We start from the raw sequence: 16,367 nt of genomic DNA, 5'->3' as shown, positions 1-16,367 counted from the left end.
ATGTGCATATATAGTATAGAACATTTGAATTAATTTGTGGCATTAAGTGAATTTTCCTTGGATAATGATAGTATTAGACTGAAATAGATAATATTGAATAATTATGTCAGGAACAGACAAATAGATAACATTGAATAATTATGTTAGGAACAGAATTCTCAACCTTTGTTAGACATGGAATCTTATTTTACATATCTCTTTAAACAGGAGAGTATGTAAATCAAGGTGATGGGATCAAAGTAGAGACAAAATATGAACCAAGGTAGAAGATAGTACAAAAACAATAATTTTTAACAGCGATATCCTGGACAATCCTACAAAAGTTAAGCAAACTTCAATAATAGGGAAAGAGAGAAAAAAATGAAACTGGGGAAGGATCCTGTTATTCCACAAGCATTATGTTCACTCCCAAGAAAGATCATAAAATTTTTTTATACTTTGTTTTCCCTATTTAGGAAAAATTTTCAAAATTCTTTAAAATAAAAAATATAAATTATGGTAGAAAAGAGGCCAGTTAAGTTCTTCCTGTCTAGAAATTCAAGTCTTCCATACAGGTGTACAGAACTCGGTTCACGTGAAGGTTTAGTTTGTGCAAGAATAACAAGGGAATACCAGGAATTGTTGCTGACCTGGGTGATGCTGCATGGCAATTTTCATCAACTTTTTAGGCGTCACTAGTTGCTGAGCATTTTGTAGAGTAAATTAGTCACAAACGTTTATTTAATATGCTGATTGACAGCAGATAACAAATTGATGTGAGCCAATACCATTCCCTTCTCAACTAGGGATTGAAAATTCTCATAGAAGGTAACATAATTCCGTGGACCATATGTCTCTGAAGATACAGAGTAAATACTTAGATGTTCAAACTTGAAATCTTTTTGCGAACAGCATTCACAAAGCCACACAATAAGACTCAGAGACATCCCCATAATTTTCTTATGAGTCCTCTCAGGTGCCTTAAATACATGGATGTATTTGCACATGGTTACATAAAGTTAGCTTCAATCTTGAGTAACGTAGCCATTCTGAGGCAATTTTCAAGTTTATGTATTATTTTTATATATCTTAAGTTAAATTTTATTCATTTTTCTTTTGTTATTATAAAGTTATATCTAAGACTAAGGGGCTTGCCCTAAAATATACTTAAGTCAAGAAATCTGGAAAAATGGAACAAAAAATTTTTTCCTAAATATTCCCTTTTTAATTACTGTGTTATTTAAATTATATGTGAAGCGGGCACTTGGAGCCAAGTTTCATAGTAAACCAAAGGGACATTCTAGCCCTTCAGGATTTTAGATAACCCATTCATTATAGGCAAGACTAGATTTATAAGAACTAGGAGAACCCTTTTCTTTTATCATATTCTTTCCTTGCCCCATAAAATAGGAACTTTTGCCAACACTTCCATTCTGCTAGGGAAGTGCTGGGGAAGAAACTTCCACCATTTTGTCCATTCTTCTTACTCTCTCCTCCCCATGGGAAGAAGAGTCACTTTACTAATTGGTACACTGGGGCAAAGGTTACAGCTCACAGGTGAACCACATTCTCAGTCTCAGCTTTCTTTCTCTCTCTCACTCCCTCTGTCATCAGTTTTCCCACCAGTGATGTGCATTCTCTCCCACCATTCCTGCTCTCATGCATGAAGCCCACGTGAATTCAAACAAGGTCAAGACTCTCTCAGCCCCAGCTTGCTGTGTCCTGGGGTATATTAACAGTCATTATTCTCCAGTTGGTTGAATGGGTAGCTTTCTGTTCAAAATATCCAACACTCCCAACAAACAGGCCCCAGGGACTAATTAGGAAAGCAGGATTAAATAGGAAGTCTCATTATGTTCTCAAAGTTCAAATTTCTTCACCTAATATAATATTAACAATAATAAGGGGAGGTATTATATTTTAATTCTCATCTCATTTTTTGTGGTTTTCAGTTTAGTTAGAGCACAGAGGCAGGAATAGGGATAAATATTAGCACCACATCAATCCCTAACAATCAGTACGAAAAAAATATTTTTAATCAGCATTGACAAAGATCCTTTGCAAACTCACAAAGGGGAAAAAAAAAGACCTTCTTATATACTAAAAATGTGTCTGAACTACAAGCCTGTGTAATTATTAAAAAAATAGGCAAACATCTCTACTCAATTTTGATTTTCAGAATATACTGGTAAAATTACAGTTGCTTCTGTTTCAAAGAATCATTGAACGGCAGAATTGTCTCTTATTTGAATTAGTACAGGCAAAACAAGATCACCCCTTTGCAGATTTGTTATAGGCAAAATTTATTTGATATAGAAGTACAATTATTTTTTCCCTTTCGGAGAATTCAAAGGTGCTGCATATAGCACTTTGAGGGTTAAAACTCCAATACTGATCTTGCTGTGCAAGCTGAAAGAGCCTTTTGTAGACCCTCTGCCCATAGGCCAGTATTTGATAGAAACCTTGTGCTTTAGGGAGTTTTAAATGTCTCCGGTAACTTTCTGCAATTATCCCTTGTTGAATAAGCAGAATCAATAGGGCTCCCAAAGAGGCCCCTGTGAATTTCTGCTTGTTACCTTGGGGGTCTTTTAGTTTCTTAAACCTTCCAGGACTGTTTAATCCCGCAAATTTAAAGCTAAAATGGCTGCTGTATGTAATGCAATGTTGTACAAAGCTTTCGAGGTCTCTGATAACTAACTTTGTGTGATGTCCTTTGTTTTGTTAACCAGACCACTGGGGCTATCCCACATCATCCCTATATTTGGTATGCTTTCCCTGTAGGCTCAAAGGCAGCCATTTAAGACATCCTGAAATGTTTCAATTACATACAAGACCCACTTTAGCTCTGAGAATGCAGGACCATCAGCCTTTCCAAGAGTTGACACAACTAGAGACCAATCAGGAAGTCACAAGAGATAACAGTTGTGCGTCTGCCAATTCAGCAAGAAACAACTGTACAAAACATATAGGGAGGTATTCTCCCTATATGCCGGTCACCTCCTTTCACTGCCTTGAATTGTACTTTTCCACTTACCTAAACATTCATAGTTTAGGGTCCTATATCAGTTCTCTATGCATTAACTTACGATTTAGTAAACTTCATGGACCAAAAAATAATCTTAAAGATTTTATTTATTTATTTTTTCCCCCCAAAGCCCCAGTAGATAGTTGTGTGTCATAGCTGCACGTCCTTCTAGTTGCTGTATGTGGGACGCGGCCTCAGCATGGCCAGAGAAGCAGCGCGTCGGTGCGAGCCCGGGATCCGAACCCGGGTCGCCAGCAGTGGAGCGCGCTCACTTAACCACCAAGCCACGGGGCCGGCCCCAAAAAATAATCTTAGAACTTACACGTTTACAAAAAGATTCTGCTACTTTGTCATAAAAATTCTGAAGCTTCATTTTAAATACCCATCCTATTGATTCTGTACTTTTTATGACTTTCTAGAGAAATATTAAAAACTCTGGTAGTTGCAAAGTTTTAAGTCTCTGAAACAGAGAATAAAGGGAGAATGCATTAATAGCATACATTTCTTCCTAATGTACTTTATTTGCTCTGATTCTAGGAAGCTGCACCTGTGAGTCAGGGGGATGAAGGGGAAAATTATTGCCCTCAGATTTTGCTTTTATAAATAATTTTCTAGAGAAAATGCTATCAAAAGAGAGCATTCTCCATGGTAATTCATACTCATCTCCTATGTCAGAAAAATACATTTGAAAGATTAATTGTTAGCAAAAATATATTAAGAGGGGAAAAATTCCCCCCTTTAGCCCTCTGAACCCATGCAGCCCAGCACTTTTTCCAAAACCTCTTTCCAAACTTCAAGAAAACAAAGGTAATGTTGTCATTATTTACATAACTTTGGTTTAACTTGCATATTAGTTTAGAGACATATAATCTGAAATACAACAGTCATGTTTTATGTTCTGCATACCCTTTGAGACCTTTGGTACTCATTAAATCAATATGTAAAGGATGTACATGTATTCAAGGTGAAACTTAGAGCTGAGTTTTGCTATTCTAGGTGATTATGGATGTTTCTGTTTGATATAACTTTGTGTCTACGGAATTTTCTTTTTCTTGGTATCATCTCTGATTTTGCGTATGCATGTTGATGCTTGGTCAGAAACATAACTGGCAATGGGACATAAGATCAATTTTATAATTAGTCCAATTATGTTGAAGTTTCCATAAACAAATTATGGGAGAAAACTCAAAAGATTTTTGGAGCAGATAAGATTTTTAATGTAACGGTAGGTCTTCTAGGATCATTTTCTCAAGTTTCTTTTAATAAAATGAACTAGTCACTAGAACAAAATTATCATTTGCAGAGTTTTACAATGTGCAAGATCCCAAGTACCATATTAGTTTCTATGGAATATCTCAAACATGTCCTGGGACTACTATAATAATAACGTATATGCCAATTATGAGCAAATCTACCCTGCCACCACAGCACGCTTTCCTACATTTGTTAGCACTTTTTTGTTACTTTGTGTTGTAATTATCTTTTTACATACCTGTCTCACCCATTAGACTCAGAGGTCAGATGTAAAAAGATTTAACACATAATAGGCATTCAGGGGTTTTTTCGGTTGATGAATAAATGAAATATCAAACATATGCATCATTTCATTTCACATTGAAATAAATTTGTATTTATTGCATATGGTATTTATTTTCACATTGTATTTATTTTTACATTGTATTTATTTCATATTGGAATGCAGTTTGTATTAACTCCATTAATGACTTATGGTAGTAAGGAAAGTATACATATTCTCAGAGATGATACGATTATTTGGCAAAATGCTTTGCCACTGATGTTTCCTCCAATACTTGACTCTTCACTCTTCCCCTAACTCATCTGCCTTATTCTTAGTCTCTTCAGTCTGATCACACATTTGCTCTTTACCCTGGAACTTGTTCCCACAATTCTAGAATAGTCTAAGAGGACCTTTTCTGGTTCATACCCTTCACAAGTAACAACTCACTGATTACACTTTAAAAAAAAAAAAATCCAAGAGCTGCTTCCAATACCTTTTCAGTAAATTCTTCCTTACTTTCTTCATTTGAATTTTAATATTTGTCATGTAAAAATTCTGGCTTTAACTCAGAGCTCACAATTTTTAGTTAATATATTAATATTCTTTAAGTATCTATTCTTTCCATAAATCTCCAAAAACCTTTTGCCAAATTCATGGGAAAAATCACTATATTTTTATATAGAACAGTACAACTCTTGCTGTCCTAAATTATATATCAGTGATTGTAAAAATTATTGATGCCTTAAGCACAGAGAAAATAAGACTGATGCGTTTCCAAGGACTGGGTTATATACTGGTAGGAAAACAGTTAATTCTCTATGAACATCTTTCTGTCCTCTCAAGTTTTAGGAATTTGGTAAATTATATTTTCTTTCTGAGAAATTCAGTAAGCATGTATACAACAACCTTCAGTAACTATTTTTATTTTCTTGATCATTAATTAAGACTTTTTATAAAAAGAAATACAAAAAAATTATTTTGAATTGTTTATATTTGAATTCAAATTATCATTTGAATTATCTAGTCCACCATAGATATTAAGCTTTGCATAAAATTCTCTTTATACAATCACAACACATTCCTACTTTGACATAAAGCTTTACAATTCATTTAAATAACCTGTCTCCATTTTAATAATGGTTGTTCAATTGATTTTGGAAAAAAATTATAATTTAGCTTAATTAAAATAACATTTTTCCTATTCAACAGTTAACAAAAGTCTAAATATTTGTAGTGGTGAGATATATCTGTACATCCACATCCAGTACAGTTTTTTTACAATTAAACTATACAAAGACAATAGAAAAACTAAACTAAAGAACTTTCTGCTATAGATGGAATGGGGCTTCATTCTTATACACCTTCCAATGAAGAGTCCAACCTGTGGAGAAAAGAATCATGTACACACACACACACACACACCCCCCAACCACTTGTTTACAGTATAATTTATAATCTGTTTAGAAGTAAATCTATAAATATGAAAACAAAAATGGTTTGGGATGTGAGGATCTTTTTTTAATTTAACTTTCTCTGTTGGTATATTTTTGTCCATGAAATCCATATTGTAAACAATTTCAAAAAAATACAAAAGATATGCCAAGAAGATGACAAGAATGTTAGAGTTCTCTCCTGCATGAGATTATTTAATGTAAGCCACCTCAACTGTGAAAACTGTGGATGCAACTTTCAGAAAACATTTTGAATGTGACAGCAAAATTACTTTGTAATGTTTATACATTTTTCATAATGCTGTCCCCAGTAGAACTGATTTCTATATTTCTTACAGCGATGGTATGAAGAACCAGCCTTTTAAAAGGATCAGGATTTGCTGACGCTGCTGTTGGAGGGCCTTGTTAGCTAAGAGACAATGCTGTGGTTAAACGCAGCATAGTAGTAACTTTGAGGAATTAGAAGTATCAAGAAAAGGAAGTTGTATGACCCTATGCATCTGCATTTGTGTGAGAGCAAAGGAGAGAAAGGAGAAAGAGGAAAACACTGAAGTAGACAGAAATGAAATAAGACAGCCAGAGCAGAGGACTCAAACAACGTGCCACTGAGTTCGATAAATCTATACTAATTTTTTACATCCTGCAAGGTCATAGATGACGCTGGCATTGGTCTCCTAGCAACTCACTCTACTAACCTACTTTTGTCCCAATCACTGGAGAATGGGTTTGGGGCTTTGAGCTGTGTTTCAACATGAAGAAGAAAGAATCAAAGTGATGCTAGGTAACTACTGACAGGTGAAATGAAAAATATGTGCACACACATATAGACACACACCACTTTTGGTCTCGTTCCTATCTAAGTCTACAAAGTTCAGACTGGTCTTTCTACAAATTTCCTAGAATTGAACATAAACTTCCAATTGCCATAGAATCATTGCATTTTAAAAATCCAAAATACTACTTTTGATGTAGCACACAAAATAACCTTAAGATATTTATATGCCAGACATATAAAGTATAATATATTATCAACATAACTAGTACCAGAAGCTAATTGGAAAAATTAATTAAGCAAAACCAGCTAAATTCTAATATAGACGTTATTACTTTTAAGTTTGATGTTGTAAAAGTTTTATAAATATAATTATAAATTGCCAATTGATCACATTTTATCCTTCAAGTTCAGAAGAAATATTTTCAGAATTGGTTTCTGTGATGCTAAATTTTACAGACTGTTTTTTCTTGAGTTCTATTTTTTCTTCCTTTTCTGAGTTATATTTTTACATAATCTTTTGGTTCTATAATTCCAAATTTTCACATCACTTTCCTACCTCTACAATCCTATTGTTACTGTTCTTAAATTTTCTTGAACTTCTTCCTAGTCTTTGTTTTCATGGCTCTATGAAAGATGATGAATATGTTTTATCCTATTTTGAAATGTTATCCTATTTGAAATAATTTATTTCATTAGATAATGAAATATGTTATTCTATTTTGTCCATTTGATTTCTTAAGAGGGTAAATAACATCGATTAGTATTTCTTAAAGACAGTGGATCTAATGTAACATGAACTTCAACTCAGGAACCTCTTCTCCAAAGTCATTAAAGCTAAGGTTTGCACATTGAAGGATGGCTTGTTCATGTTTGCTTTATTTAACATGATTTCTGCCTTTAGTATTACAGTTGTATGATATGGATTCTAGACCTCCCATGTTTCTTATCCCCTCTCGTCCTTAACTCTTAAAAATGCACTCAAAAAAAGATTTCCCATAGTTTCCCATGGTCCTTCTTAAAATACAAGTCTCAGAATTGAATGAAAAATTCCAGATGTGTTCTTGCCAATGTGTAGGACTGCATACCTATTATATCCTTGATCAATACACACCTTACTTTTAAAAAGGCACCCTCAATTGCCTGTCTTTTATTTTAGAAAGCATTATATATCATTATGGCAAATGGAAGTGCTATTTTTTTCCAGAGCTGCTGCTAATCTGTCACCCCTATTGTACATTTGTGCAAAGATTAACCAAATATTTTGAGTCTATAAGGGAAATTTCATAATCTTTTCCGTTAAATTGATTTTTTATGTCTTGGACCATAGTGTCAATCTGTTGTGATACAGTTTTGGACCAATTCAGTCATGCAAACAATATCTCTTATGTTTTTCATTTCTAACATGAAAATGCCATGTGTGCCATGGCATTCTTTCAAATATTCTCTCAAAGTATTGATAAAATCTATTAACAGAACCTTTAGTTTCAAGATGGTGTATTGAACACATCTATTTGTGTCCGCTGCTTTCCAAAACCAAAGTAAAATTCCCCAAATGATATAAGGTGGGAAAAATATATAGCAATATTTAAAAATAAGGAAAGATATCATTATTGGTGAAAAAAAATAAAGCAGAGGAGGCAAACTGATAGATATCAGGAACTGGTGTTTCTAAATAGGTACAACTGCTTGCTGAGTAAAGTGGGGAAGTAGACATAAAAATAAATATTAAATATAGACCTAAAAATTAAATATTATTAGTTGGAAATAATAATTCAAGAATTTAATAACTCAGATGCAATATTTGCAAAACTTTACATCAAGTTTTAATATCTTGCATATGTAAATAGCAAATGCAAATAATAAAATACAGAATATTCTGCTATAAAAATAAATGAAGGACATGAATGTCAATTTGAAATTGAGATACAAACAAATAATAAATATGAAAAATAGCTAATCTCACTATTAATCAAAGAAGTAGAAATCAAAACAAATCTGAGATTTGAGGTATAAATTGTCCAATATTGACTGGCAAAGAGCTCAAAGTTATCAAAGAGTAGTAAATCAAAAACTCTTATTAAATATTGGTGCTAAAAGTAAACCATTGGGATAAGCAGGCTAACAGCATTTACTAAATTTTTAAATATGCATATACTTTTGACCAGCAATTCTACATCTAGTAAATCATTCTAAAAGATAGAATGAATGAATAAATTTACAGTTAAAAGGATGTTAATATAATCATTTATATGTAAAATAAACCATGAAAACAATATTCATCAATATAATTTTTACTACATACAATATGGTTTGTTTATACAAACGTATAACAAAGTCATTATAATGGATGTGTTAAATCTTTATATTTTCCCAAGGAGAGATGTCTATGATTGTTGAGTGGAAAAGTAGATTACAGAATTATATGATTAACCTGTCACTGTTTTTTGAAAAATATACATACATTTAATTATATATAAAATTTTTAAAAGAGAATTGTAGAATTATTAATAATAGTTATTTCTGGTGTGTGGTATTAGGGGAAACTTCCTATTTTTTTCTGAATTCTTTGAACCTTTACAATGAGCATATATTAACAGAAAAAATAATAAATATAATTCTCTTTTGGTTTCTTTAACCAATTTAATAAAATAAAGCCAAGACCAAAATGTATGGCACATTAATAAGATGTTCTGCTTACACTGATTCCAGTCAATATTTGCTACATATGGCATTTCAACCAGCTCTGCATCAGTGCAGAAGCCAATCAATGTTGTGTTGTCTATAAGTTTATAGTTAGATAGGCTGATAAAGAGCAAGCTAGAATACAGGTCTTTCTGTCAGCTTTACCATAAAGTTTCTTACATTACTTAAACTCTAAATTTATACCTACTGCCTGGTCCAAAACCAAACAAACCAAAGAGAGGTAAACTTAGTCTTAATTATTCTAAGTAAACTCATGGTTCTATACATTATAAGAGTATCAGGAGTAGAAAAGAGAGAAAGAAGGAGCAGAAGGCTTATTTGAAGAAAGAAATAATAGTTGAAAACTTCCCAAGAGTTGCTTAGTTGCTTCCCAACTAAGAGATCAACAAAATTTGCAAACCCTTAGTTAGTTAACTAAGAGAAAAAGAGAGAAGACTCAAATTACTAAATTCAGAAATGAAAGATGACCTTATAACCAACACCACAGAAATGAAAAGAATTATAAGAGGATAGTATAAACAATCATGTCAACCAATTGGATACTCTAGAGGAAATGGATAAGTTCCTAGATAACTTACCAAGACATAATCATAAAAAAATAGAAAATCTGAAGAGACCAATATCTAGTAAGGAAATTGAACTGGTAACCAAAAACCTCTCAGCAAAGAAAATCCCAATAAGGTGGCTTCACTGGATAATTCCACCGAACATTTAAAGAAGAGTTAATACCAATTCTTCTCAAATTCTTCCAAAAAAATTGAAGAGTAAACAATATTCCCAAGCTAATTCTATAAGGCCAGCACTATTCTGATACCAATGACAGATAAAGACACTACAAGAAAACTACAGACGAATATCCCTGATGAACAGTCACGCAAAAATCCTCCAAAAAATACTGGAAAATCAAATTTAACAGCACATTATAAGTATTATACACAATGATCAAGTGAGATTTAATCCTAAAAGTATGGTTCAACATATGAAAATCAATTAATGTAATATACCATATTAACAGAAAGAACAAAAACCACATAATCATCTCAATTGATGCAGAAAAAGCATTTGACAAACTTCCACAACTTTTCATGATAAAAACCTTCAACAAACTGGGTATAGTAGGAAACTACCCCAACATAATAAAGGTCATTTATGGAAACCCCACAGCTAATGTAATACTCAACGGTGAAAGACTGAAAGCTTTTCCTCTAAGACTATGAACAAGGCAAGAATGTCCACTCTCACCACTTCTATTCAATGTAGTATTGGAAATCCCAGCCAGAGCAATTAGGCAAGAAAAAGAAATAAAAAGCATACAAACTGGAAAGGAAGAAATAAACTTGTCTCTATTTGCAGTTGACATGATCTTATATGTAGAAAACCCTGAACATTGCACCAAACACCATTAGATCTAGCAACTGAATTCAGTAAAGTTGTAGGATACAAAATCAACACAAAAAAACAGTTGTGTATGGGGGCCAGCCTGGTGGTGTAGTGGTTAATTTCATGTGCTTCACTTCAGTGGCCCAGAATTCGCTGGTTCAGATCCTGGGCATGAACCTATGCATTGTTCATCAAGCCACGGTGGCGTCCTAAATAGAGCAACTAGAAGGATGTACAACTATGACATACAACTATCTACTGGGGCTTTGAGGAGAAAAAAGGAAACAAGGAGGAAGATTGGCAACAGATGTTAGCTCAGGGCCAATCTTCCTCAAAAACAAAAACAAAAAAAAACCAGTTGTGTTTCTGTACAATAAAAATAAACAATCCAAAAAGGATGTTAAGAAAATAATTCCATTTATAATAACATCAAAAAGAATAAAATACATAGGAATAACTCTAACTAACAACATGAAAGATTTGTACACTGAAAACTACAGATCATTGCTGAAATACATTAAAGAAGACACAAATAAATGGAAAGACATCCAGTGTTCATGGATTGGAAGATTTAAGATTGTTAAGATGTCCATACTACCCCAAATGATCTACATATTCCACACAATCTCTGTCAAAATTCCAATAGCATTTTTTGCAGAAATACAAAAATCCGGGGGCTGGCCCGGTGGCGCAAGTGGTTAAGTGCACGCGCTCTGCTGCAGTGGCCAGGGTTCGCCGGTTCGGATCCCGGGAGTGCACTGACGCACCACTTGGCAAGCCATGCTGTGGCAGCGTCCCATATAAAGTGGAGAAAGATGGGCACAGATGTTAGCCCAGGGCCAGTCTTCCTCAGCAAAAAGAGGAGGATTGGCAGATGTTAGCTCAGGGCCGATCTTCCCCACACACACAAAAAAATCCATCATAAAATTCATATGGAATTGTAATGGACCTAAAAACACCATAATACTTTTGCTAAAGCACAAAGTTGAAGGACTCAACTCATATTTCTTAATTTATAAATATATTACAAAGTTACAGTAATCATAACAGTGTGGCACTGGCATAAAGACAAATAGAGCAATGAAATAGAATGGAGAACCCAGGAATAAAACTTTACATATATAGTCAAATGATCTTGAACAAGGCAGTCTCTTCAACAAATGATGTTGGGAAAAGCGAATATCCATATGTAAAAGAACGCAGTGAGACTCTTATCTTACATCATAGACAAAAATTAACTCAAAATGGATTAAAAACTTAAATGGAAGACTAAAAACTATAAAACTTCTAAATGAAAATATAGGGGAAAACCTTCATGACATTAAACTTAGCAATGATTTCTTGGATATGACACCAAAAGCACAGGCAACAAGAGCAAAAATAGATAAATGGAATTACATCAAACTCAAAAACTTCTGTGCATCAAAGGACACAATCGGAGTGCAAAGGCAACCCACAGAACAGGAGAGAATGTCTGCAAATCATATATCTGTAAGGGCCTAATATCCAAAATACATAAAGAGCTCCTGCAACGTAACAACAAAAATATCAAATACCCTGATTAAAAATGGGCAAAGAACTTGAAAAGATATTTTTTTTTAAAGATGCTATACAAATGATCAATCATATGAAAAGATGCTCAACATCACTAATCATCAGAGAAATGCAAACCAAAACATCAATGAGTTCTCAACTCACACCCATTAGAATGGATACTATAAAAAAGAAAAAAATAACGTTTGGCAAAAAGGTAGAAAAAAATTGGGATCGTGCACTGTTGGTGGGATTGTAAAATGGTGCAACTGTTATGAAAAACAGTAAGTTTCTCAAAAAATTAAATATACTAACTACCATATGACCAGAAATCCCACTCCTGCATATATATACAAAAAATTAAAAGCAAGGTCTCAAAGAAACATTTGCACACCCAAGTTCATAGCAGCACTATTTATACTAGCCAAGAGGTGGAAGCAACCCAATGTCCATCAATGGATAAATGGATAAACAAAATGTGGTATATACATACAATGGAATATTATTCAGCTTTAAAAAGGAAGAAAACCCTGTCACATGTCATAACATGGATGAACCTCGAGGACATTACGCTAAGCAAATAAGCCAGTCACAAAAAAACAAATACTGTGTGATTCTATTATATGAGGTATATAACCTAGTCAAATTCATAGAAACAGAAAGTAGAATGGTGGTTACCAGGGACTAGAGGGAGGGGAAAACACGGAGTTGTTGGTTAACGGGTATAGAGTTTCAGGTTTGCAGGATGAAAAAATTCTACAGATCTGTTTTACAACAATGTTAATATACTTAACATTACTGAACTGTACACTTCAAGTTGGTTATTATGGTAAATATATAATAATACTATATATTAATATAAATGCATATATATATGGATCCACAGTTGATATAGTTTCTATGAGGCTGATATTTAAGTTTATAAACCAAGTAAGAAATGATCATCTTGACATCTTTGAAGACTGCCCTTAAAGCTTTCAATTTTGACTTTTATACTCTCTGTACTTCATCAATAAACATTTTTACCTCGACAGTGTCAAAACCTCTTATTTTTTAGGTACAGTTCACTCTCCAGGTTTCTAACCCCTTCCTCTTTTAATGATGAAAAAATTGGTATCTTTATCCATCTGCAATCAGTTTGTATTATATACTAATTTACCTGCTCTTGTATCTTTTTAAACCTTGTCTGTTTCATAAACAAAATTAATTTCCTCTTAGACAAATAAATTTCATGCCCCAGGGAATCTACAAGAAAGATTTAGGAAGTGATGGTTACCTTCATTTTCTATAAAAATTACACTTCTGATTTTCTACAAGCAAACCTATGAGGCATATATTAGCTCACTGATTTGGTATTTATTTAAAGAATAAATAAAAAAACATTAATACCAGATGTGATATATTTTACCCACCTCTAACTTATCTTTTCATCATGTTTTTATTTATTCAAATATATGTGCTGAATGACAGCAATTGGCCTTAAAGCTCTCAGGTTTCAGGGACTAGCTCCCACTCTCAGTTTCTTCTTGCTTTTCCACTTGGCATCCTCATTGCTATGCTTGAATCTCTCCAGCATCTTCTCAAAACTGAACATAGTAGTCATTCTGAGATAACCTCAGGGAGTTCATATTCTTATCAGACAGAGTTTCTAGGTTATGGCTAATATTGGTTTACCTATAGATTCTAACAAGAGGCAAAAATGAATATTCAAGAATTCTGTCAGAGAATGTGTACCTATCTTGGTGTGAAGGGCTTAAAATAGGGACATGGAAGAGAAAGATAGAGAGGAGTCCGCACAGGTGGTCAGTGGAGATGGTCGAGCAGACGAATCTAAGTGTGGATAGGAAAATAAGGGAGTTAAGGTAAAGGAATATCAATGTTGGGAAGCAAAGTCCAGAATCTCTGATTTTAAATATAATGTCAGCCTGAGTCTGTGATGGTGAAGATGATGATGATGATGATGAAGAATAAAGTGAATGATATTAAGGGAAACATTCAATGATAATATTAATCTGCGTCTGTAGACATAATAAATGAAGGAAGAAAACAGATGAGCTGTGTAAATGTCATAACAATAATGTAATCGTTAATATTTAAGCTTTGGAGTGGGTCAGACATGAATTTGCATTACATTCCTTCTCTCACCAGTTGTGTAACCTTAACAAATTACTTGATCTCTCTAAGTCTAAATTCCTTCACCTAAAAACAGATGTATATTAAATACACATAATAAATTTACTTGGCTCATAGCATTGAAAGAATCACACAGAAGATATTTAGAACAGATTAAATGCCTAATAAAAATTAGCTATTGTTGTTGTTAACTAATAAATGCATTACTATTTAGGATATCTACTTAACAATCTTGTTGTTATTTTTTATTATAGGTATAGCAAATGAGATGAAACATGAAATTGCTTTGTTAACTATAAAATTTGTAGTGCCACTTTTCATTGGCTTATTAAGAGATTTCTCAACCCGGTTCTTGAAAGAATGGAAAGCAAAATTAGCCTCCTTTGCAACTAGAGATGACTATGTGACCTAGTTCTGACAGATAAAGTGTAAAGCAAGTCTACTGAGGGATTCCGGAAAAGCTTTTTTTTTCAATATCCCCCCAAAAGTATCATGAAAATAAAGCCCTTTTTGCTTCTCTCTTCCTTGCTCTCTGTAGTGTGACAAAATAATGCTTAAAGCTGCTTCAACTTGTGACCATGAGAAAAAGGCCAAGACAATAAAAGAGGTGCTGACTAAGGACCCTGACTTCACTGCATTCCTGAAACACCCCTCTGTAATGAGAAGACCTGTCTCACGTCTTCTCATCATGGGAGGAATTCCAATTGGTTAGGCCACTAGTAGTAAGGTTTTCTATTAATCGCAGCCAAAGCCATTCCTAACAGGTGCAAATGTTTAATTATGATGACACTTAGCCTTCAAAGCTTATAATTTATATACTAGTCCTTGGGAATTACTTACACATTGTTTTCAGTTTGTAATCATTACTAATCTGGGTTATTCTCTACTGACCCTGACAGTAAAATATCTCATCTCTGAGAAAAAAAAGGAAGACATCACACAGTGTTAGAAAGAGCATTGCTTTGTAGCCAGGCACATTTAGGATATGAACCAAGTCTACTATTGATTAGCTCTGTGATATTTTGCCCTATTTCTTAAGCTTTATTTTCCCAGTATGAAATACAGGCAGTATAACATCTATTTCACAGGGTAGTAGCTAGAATTAAATGAGATAATATTTACAAAAAGGCATTAAAATGTACGTAGAACAAAGTAAATGCTCAAAAAGTTAATTGCTTTCTAGCCAGACAATGATCCTTAGGGACTCCCTCTGCCAGTCCATTCCTTCCCTGTCTGGAAACGTAGCTAGTTGGTGAATTATTTTCTCTCCTATATTATTTATACCTGGTTGCAGGAAAAGTAAGATGCATGACATTACCATCACTTGTAGCATGTGGCTGAAATTCCAGTAGTTTTGTTATTAGTGTAATATTGGTTTTGAATGAAATGACTGACAATTATTAATATTTTCTATATGAGATATATTAGATTTCCTCATACGTCTATAAAATGATTATAATAGTTCTTACTTTGCATTTTGTGAAGACTAAATTAGGAGAGCTAAACAGAATACTCCTCGCAATATGTGGAATCAGCTAGTTATTATTGTTCATTTAACTGTAGTTACTTGTATATATATATTATCTTCCCTAATAGACTGTAACGCAGTGCTTCTCAGCCTTGGCAATACTAACATTTTGGACTGGATAATTCTTTGTTGGGGGAGGGGGGTGTCCTGTGTATTTTAAGATGTTCAGCAATATCCTTGTCTTCTACACACTAGATGCCAGTAGCACCTCCCACCTCATGTGTGACAACCAAAAATGTCTCCAGACATTGCCAAATGTGCCCTTGGGGACAAAACTGTCCCCTAGTTGAGAATGACTGCTGTAATTCATCAAAGTGAGAAAACCAATACCTTGGATCTAT

The sequence above is a fragment of the Ceratotherium simum genome, chromosome 20 (assembly GCF_057802395.1).
Source record: "Ceratotherium simum simum isolate JZ-2026a chromosome 20, ASM5780239v1, whole genome shotgun sequence".
Taxonomy (NCBI): Eukaryota; Metazoa; Chordata; class Mammalia; order Perissodactyla; family Rhinocerotidae; genus Ceratotherium; species Ceratotherium simum.
This window is presented reverse-complemented; position numbering follows the sequence as displayed.